We start from the raw sequence: 7,964 nt of genomic DNA, 5'->3' as shown, positions 1-7,964 counted from the left end.
GAATTTAAAAATAACTTGCTAATATTTTAGAGATTTTTTATTTAATTTAAAAAATTTAGAGACTTAAAAATAATTTCGGATCCATCCAGGAATCTATAGATAATTTTTTCTATTTTAACATGTATATACTTAAAAATAGAATCCAATTAGATGCGGGACTTCAGAATAAAATTAGATTCGAATTCGAATTTAGTTTGGTACGTCATAGTCACAATTCCAACATTTTGGAATAATTTAATGGTGCTAAACAGTTGGATATTAGATAAAAGTTGACTAATTTAGACGTTTTAAAATATTTTTAAATTCAAAAATTAAAAAATTAATATTTATATTTATTATATATAAAAATTATTTATTTATTTATTTATTTATTATATATTCAAAACGATAGCTATAAGCATGTAAGCCATGAAGTAGGAGTCGTAAGATTTTAGAAGAAAAAAATCCATGAAATAAGAAACGGTTTTTGCAAATTTATTCCTAAAATCTTTCATGTTAGTGTTAAATTCCTGTCTTCTCTCCTAGGCTTCAAAACCTTCGAGCTATCTTCTCCGTGTGCATTAGAACAGGATGCCACGGCACAGACCGTATATGGGATGGCATTAATCACGCCGTCTCTTATTTCCAGCGTTCGGATGTTAGATATTGGTCATGTTTTAGGAGAATAATTTAAGTCGGCAACTTCTTCTGCTCCGGAAACAATTGCAACTCAGTTACAACATAGTTTAGAGAGGGAGGCTCCAGGAAATCATTCTCTCTGCTGGGATATATCAGATTACGAAATAAAATTGATAATTTTTAATAATTATTTATCTACAAAAATGATTGTAGAAAAAAAAAATACTATATTTGATTGGTAAAAAAAATATTTTAAAAAATAATATTAAAAAAAAAATACTATATTTAATTAGAGATAAACCTATATAAGAATATGATTAAATTTATAAATATATTTTTTAACATAAAATAATTTTTTAATATTGAGATAATATTATCATCTTTAATTAATTTTTATACAATAATTATAATCACATAGCTCCTTATATAATATCATATTTATCTTAATTTTTTAATCAAAATTTTTTATTGAATGAATTTGAAAAAATATCAAATAAATTTAATGATTACATATACAGTTTTATTAAAAAAAAAATTAATATAAATTATTATTATTTAAAAATTTATTAAATATCAATTTTTTATAATATTTATTTTATTTTTTAAAAAAAATAAATATTAGATCTATCAATTTTTTTATCATCTCTTTATTTTAATTTTTATATCAAATATACTAATCTAATATGGGATCTATTTTTCAAATCTAACGGACCCTTAGGGTAGGGCCTCTCTCGTTGCCAGTGCGCTGTTCTGGTAGGTGCACCGTTGCTTGGTTGCCTTTCGTGCCATGACCCTAGACTTTCTTGGTCCTGCACCATTTTTTTTTTTTTTTTTAATCGGGTACAACTCTTGGCCCTGCTTTGCACCGGATGAACCATGAATCTCTCTCAGATTGGGTACTAATCACGTCAGGTTGGAGTAGATACGGTTCGGTTCTGATACAAAATAGATCAAACCAACCTATTTATTAAATAAGTTTAAACATGAAGCTGATAAGTTTATTAAATAAAGAACATAATCCGACCAATAATAAGTTGAACGAAAATTTTTTCTGTACCATAGACGGTGTAAAAAATTCGATATAAAATATATCGTCTTATCCGATTGGTTAACATAGTCACTATTTTTCAACATGTATTTAATACTCACAGCTTTACTTTTTTGTTTAAAATTTTGAATGATGAAAATATTTCTATTTTTTGAAAAAAAAAGTATGATATCCTATGTCCATATTATGACATCTTGCATTTAGAAAATCGTAATTTTTATCTACAAGATATCATAATATAACACAGCGTATTATAATATGCATAGGATGTCATAATTTTTTTTAAAGAGCAAGAGTATTTTCATCATTCAAAATTTTTAAACGAAAAAATAAAACTGCAGCATTAAATGCGTATTGAAAAATGGTTAGACAAAACCGTCTCTTCCATATTGTGATATCTTGAGCCATATTATGACATCTTGGACCATATTATAACATCCTACATGCAGAAAATCATAATTTGATACAGGATGTCATAATATACACAAGATGTTATAATTTTTTTGACCATATTATAACATCTTGTGTATAGAAAGTTTTAATATGCCATAAGATGTCATAATTTTTCTAAAGAATGAGAACATTTTTGTCATATAAAATTTTTAAATAAAAAAATAAAACTATAGATATTAAATATGTATTGAAAAATGATGGTTATATGAATCAATAATATAAAACGATATGCTCCACATCAGATTTTCTACACTGCCTACAGTGCACAAAGAATTTCTCATAAATTGAATCAAGTTAAATGGGTTAGCATCGTTTGGCATAATCCTTGCAGCCCTGGAGCAATGGCCCATCTGGGTATCTCACAAGAACAGCACTATCAACTATGCAATGTTATGGGCTGGGCCGTGACACCCCTGATGTGATCTATGGATAGTTTGGGCTTTCCTCCTCCCATTCATCTACTTGGTGGCCTACGCTGGCCGTTGATGTTAGTTGCTTAATCTTAAACATAACTAAAGTTAAATGGCTATAGTTACGACCTCTACCTCTATGTATTCTATCTAAATATTTTTTTTTAATCCCTAGCAATCAGATAGTTCGTTAGAACTTATGCTTATGAAATAGGGGAACTTAACACCCTGACCATTGTTCGATGGCCATTTCATATTTTGTCCCTTGCGCCCAAGTAGGTTTTTGTTTAGAAAAAACCAATGGTCTAGTTGATAGGTGTGGCTGATGCCTTGATTCTCTTAGGAGGCAATTCTTTATTTTGATACCTGTGGAAGAGAAAAATTATTGGTCCACCAATTTGGTATTGGATCAGTCCAACTAGAAAGCAACGTGCACGTGCAAAAAATAAAGAAGGATAAAAAAGAGTCGGGGTTTGTAGTTGTCCATGTTGCTTTTTGGTTGGACCAATCAGTTTAGCAATGAATCTGGTCGATTAAAAATTTTTCATAAAAATAACCTTCTAATGTCGGTTTCTTTTAATATCTATCCGCACGTGAAGAAATAGAAGTCTACACGTGGTACGCATTAAAAGCATGTGTTTTTAGGACTGTTAGTTTAGCTCGATTAGATAGTATTTTCGTACAACCGATCAAGACATAGGGCATCCACTCCTTCATTTACTCGATGCGTGTACGTTTTGAATTCGAATCCATTACATGAAAATAAAATCCTGTTCTACTTGGATTACAACCCGATCAACAAATATTAATTTCTTTTAATATCTATAACCTAGCCTATTTTTCGATCATACCATGGATTGTGCACACCAATTTCATGGCATGGTTCTGGACACAAATGTATGAGATGGAGGAATGGCAAATTTTAGGCACAAAGGATAATGGCTTAAGATTCGGTCGGTGTGCCAAGCTTGTCAGCAGCCTAATCAGCCTCTTATGCAGCACACTCAATCAAAGAAAGGAAAAATTCCACAACCAAACCCTTCCCTTAAATGAGTTTGTTAAGGAGCATTGGAATATTTTGAAACACGTTCCTTTTTCTTTCGGCAAGAAAGAAACACGTTTCCTAAAGTTACGTTGGAGGAGATCTCATACATGGTCAACAGGCTACGAGCATGATGATGTCAACACCAAGACAAAACAATATCAACGCAAGATCGATGTCTCATGTTCGTATGATGAGAAGATCAAAATAGGAAGCAGGAATATCACCAAACGTCCCATCAGCCATGCCACAAGGGTAGCACAGTATCCCAAGTTGCAATATCTTAGTAGATACATATCTTGCGTACAGTATAAAATAGGAACTAATTCCCAACAAAATGCTAGCCTTCGTACTGTCGTGGGATCGGCCCAGAAATTTGGTGGGTCAACGGTCAGCAGCATAAGAGAATGGGCGTTTGATGGAACTCAAAACTTTGAACGAGGATTTTATAGCCATATGTCCAGGTGCGTTTCATGTAGTCTGTTGTGGTGAATCGGCGATCTTATCCTTCTAACCACAGCGTGGGGTCGTGAGGTTTACATGACTCTAGGGGCGGCTCAACACATTTGGTCGTCTAAAATTAAATATTAAAATATAATTTTTTTAATTAAAATTTATATAATTTTTTTATTAAAATTTTATTTTTTTAATTTTTAAGATAAAAATTTTTAATTAAATTTTTATAATTAAATTTTTTAAATATTTTTTAATTGATAATATAGTCAATCTATTTAATTTTTTTTGGAACACTGTTGATTTTAAATAAGATTTTATTAATTTTAATTTAAAATTTTTTTTTTCTGTCGAAGTAATATTTACTGAAATTATTAATATTATTTTAAAAATAATATATGTATTTGGAAAAGAGTCGAATCATCTTATATGATTGAGTATGTCCATTGGACTGTTATCTTCCATCTGTATAATTTTTTTTTAAATTTTTAGCTCTGAAAATAAATCTAAACCATCGATATCAGAGTAGTTATTATATTTTAAGGAACATTAAGATTAAGACAATATTCTTTCAAACTATCATTATCTATTGACTTCAATTTTTTACCACTAAATAGAAAATAAAAATATTTTCATATATCTTAAATTGTTCAATCTATTTTGAAGTTAAAAAATTGCTTGATCTACTATATATAAGAAATAATCAATTCTAAATGATTCTTTAAAGATTTTATTATTTCATTAATTGTCAACATCCTCGTCAAATTGTTTCTTTCTACGAATGATACGCTTATCATGAAATTTAGGTTCTATTTTCATTTCAGATACAATTTTTTTAGAAGAAATCATAGCGGATACAAATCCATCTTCTCTATATTTAAAAAAAAAAAATTAATTATTCTATAGTAACATCAATATGCAATCTTTTGATTATAAACTTTTACTAACTAAGTTAACAGCAAATAATATATCATACCAAATAGTCATGCACAATAAAAATTCAAAATTTTCAAGCTCATATGTTGCTAAGCAATTAGCTTCACTTTTAGTTTTAGGATCTTCACTAACTTCTGCTAATTCCAATAAAGCATCTCTTATTTGTGGAGCTTGGAATCTTATTGCTTTAATACTTTCAATACGATTTTTCCAACGTATTTGTGATAATGATTTAAGAGTTAGACCGAAAATATTATCTTGCAAAATTTTTTATTGTTTAGTAGAAGAAAAAAATAATGAATATATACATTGCACTACTTCAAAAAATGAAATAACTTTAGTACAAGAACTAATCATATCACAAAGTACTAAATTTAGACTATGACAACCACATGGCGTATAAAAGGATCTAAGATTTATATCTAAAAGTTTTTTTGTACTCCTTACTGTTTGTCCTTCATATTAGATCCATTATCATATCCCTGTCCTCTTAAATTATTAATATCAAGTTCAATATATTTTATTTCATCCATAATGACATCAAAAAGACCTTTTTCGATTGTATCATCTACTTTTAAAAATTTTAAAAAATATTTCATAATTTTGATTGGACTTGATGAAATATCTACACATTACAATATAAAAGATATTTGCTCTTGATGACTTGCATATGGAGTGCAATCAAGTATTATTGAAAAATATTTTACTTCTATAATTTTTTAATAATTTTATTTTTAATTTCACTTGCTAAAAATTTATCAATTTATTTTGTACATTATGTCTAAGGTAATGAGTATGAATTTTATAATCTTTAATATGTCGAATATGTTTTTGTATCACTGGATCAAATTCTGCAATCATTTCAATTAGACTTAAAAATTTTTATTATTTTCTTGATAGATTTTTTTATTTTTTCATAAAAATAAATTATTTTTACAAAAAAATTTATTACAGTAAGAATTCTTAATAATATTTTTTTCAATATTTTCATCTCTATTTATTTATTTTAATATTTTTATCAATTATTTTATTTTTCAATTTTATTTCTAAATCAATCCATGAACTCATATTAATAATATGCTCATTACTCATCTCATGACTCTTAAGCTTAGCACTAAGTTTCTCCAATCTCTACTGCCAATATTAGTTAGTTTACTTATACTAGAAGCAGAATTAAATAATTTATAATAAAAATAAAATACTCTGTCCAATCTTTTGAATAAACTAGCCATCTTTTTTCATACTTCTCTCCGTTTGCCAATTTTGAATATAGTATGTAGTAGAAAAATATCTTAAGAATTCATCTTTAAAAAAATCTATATCATTAATTTTAATTGGATCTTTTTTACTAATAAATCTCTCAAATTTGTATCAATATTTATCCATTGACTTGGATCATAAATATTTTAGAAATGCAATCATTTAAATTAACCGATTGGTTCTCTTCACCATGACTTTGAGGATCATTTTGAATCTCTTTGTTGACTTCTTCTTATTCTAATATTTTATTATCATCTAATTTTAAAATATTATTAACTTATTCATTTAAAAATATTTATCAATATTTTTAATTTATTATTTTTATTACTTGTAAAAAATTTATCAAGAGCTCCTTTTTGAGATTGTATTAAACTTTTAATTCTTCTTTTTTTTTTAAGCTTTGAATAATCAAATTCATATTTTTGAGTTGTTATATTTAAATTCTTATTATGAATTATCAAAAAAATTTAACTATTATAATTATCTTTATTTTTTAAATAGCTAATACAAGATCAACAATCAAAATTTCTAATTCAATGAATCAAGTATTAAATAAAATAGAGATAATATATAATAATATAATATAAATTTTAAATTAAATAAAAAATATAAAGATTAAAATAATAGTATCCGATTGTTGAATGCTGATTGTAAATGAGATGATCAATAATTAACTAATTTATAGTATCGATTGTTGAATGCTGTTGTACGAGAGTGCAAACTGCAGAAAATATGAGTTAGAGTTATTATCAAGAAGAAGAGTAAAGAGAATAATAAAAGAAGAATTAAGAAATAGATACTATAAATTAAAAAAATATTTTTTTTATAAAAAAAAAACTATATTAATCTAGAGAAAAAATGATAATCTGTTGAACTTACAAACATAGAATAATCCAAACTACAAAATATCAAAGTATCAAACACTTCCCACCTCAACTAGTTTTGAGAATTTACAAATTTTCTGAAGGAGTACAAAAATAGATAACAAAAAAAAATCAAAAATCAAACAAAATTCTATATTTTATGGAGTGTATATGCCGTGTAAAATTGCAGCATCCACAATATTTTTATCAAAATATAACAGTATAAGAAAATAAATAAACAACCTATTTTTATAAAGGATGAAAAAAATGACTGTTGGTGGCTTGGTGCCTGGATTAACTCGGTAATTGGCCACTGTTAATGAAGAGGCCGCCCGTCGCCCGCTCTTTTTTTTCATTTTCTCCCACACTGCCTCAAACAGTAACCCCTTATGCTCTGCCATGTGTCCCTGAAAAACTTAAAAAAAAAAACCGACGGACATCACAGACCTTTCATCTTCCACTGTTCCTTGCCATCGGTGATCCGTGACTGGCCGATTGGCCGTCGCGACCACTCAGCCGCTCAGACCTCCGATGAGTGGCACCGTTCATCTTCTCTCGGGCCAAGCGGAGAGGGGGGGATTTGGGGGCAGGGGCCTTCCAAAAAATGAAAAAAGAAAAATGGTCTTCTAGGGATCATGGGCCTTCATCCTCCATCTTTGGAAGAGTTTGACGCGTGGCGTCGGTGGCCCGACGCCGTTCATCTTCTCGCAGGATGAGCAGGGGGGACCTGGGGGCAGGGCAGGGGCCTTCCAACTTCTAGAAAATGAAAAAAAAATCATCTTCTTTGAGGGGCTTCGGTCCTTGGAAGAGTTTGACGCCGGCACATTCATCTTCTCGCAGGCTGAGCGGGGGGGGGGGGGCTAAGGGCGGGGGCTTTTTGG

This window comes from Elaeis guineensis, chromosome 1 (assembly GCF_000442705.2).
Source record: "Elaeis guineensis isolate ETL-2024a chromosome 1, EG11, whole genome shotgun sequence".
Taxonomy (NCBI): Eukaryota; Viridiplantae; Streptophyta; class Magnoliopsida; order Arecales; family Arecaceae; genus Elaeis; species Elaeis guineensis.
The sequence above is the reverse complement of the archived record's forward strand: the minus strand, read 5'-3'. Positions refer to the sequence as shown.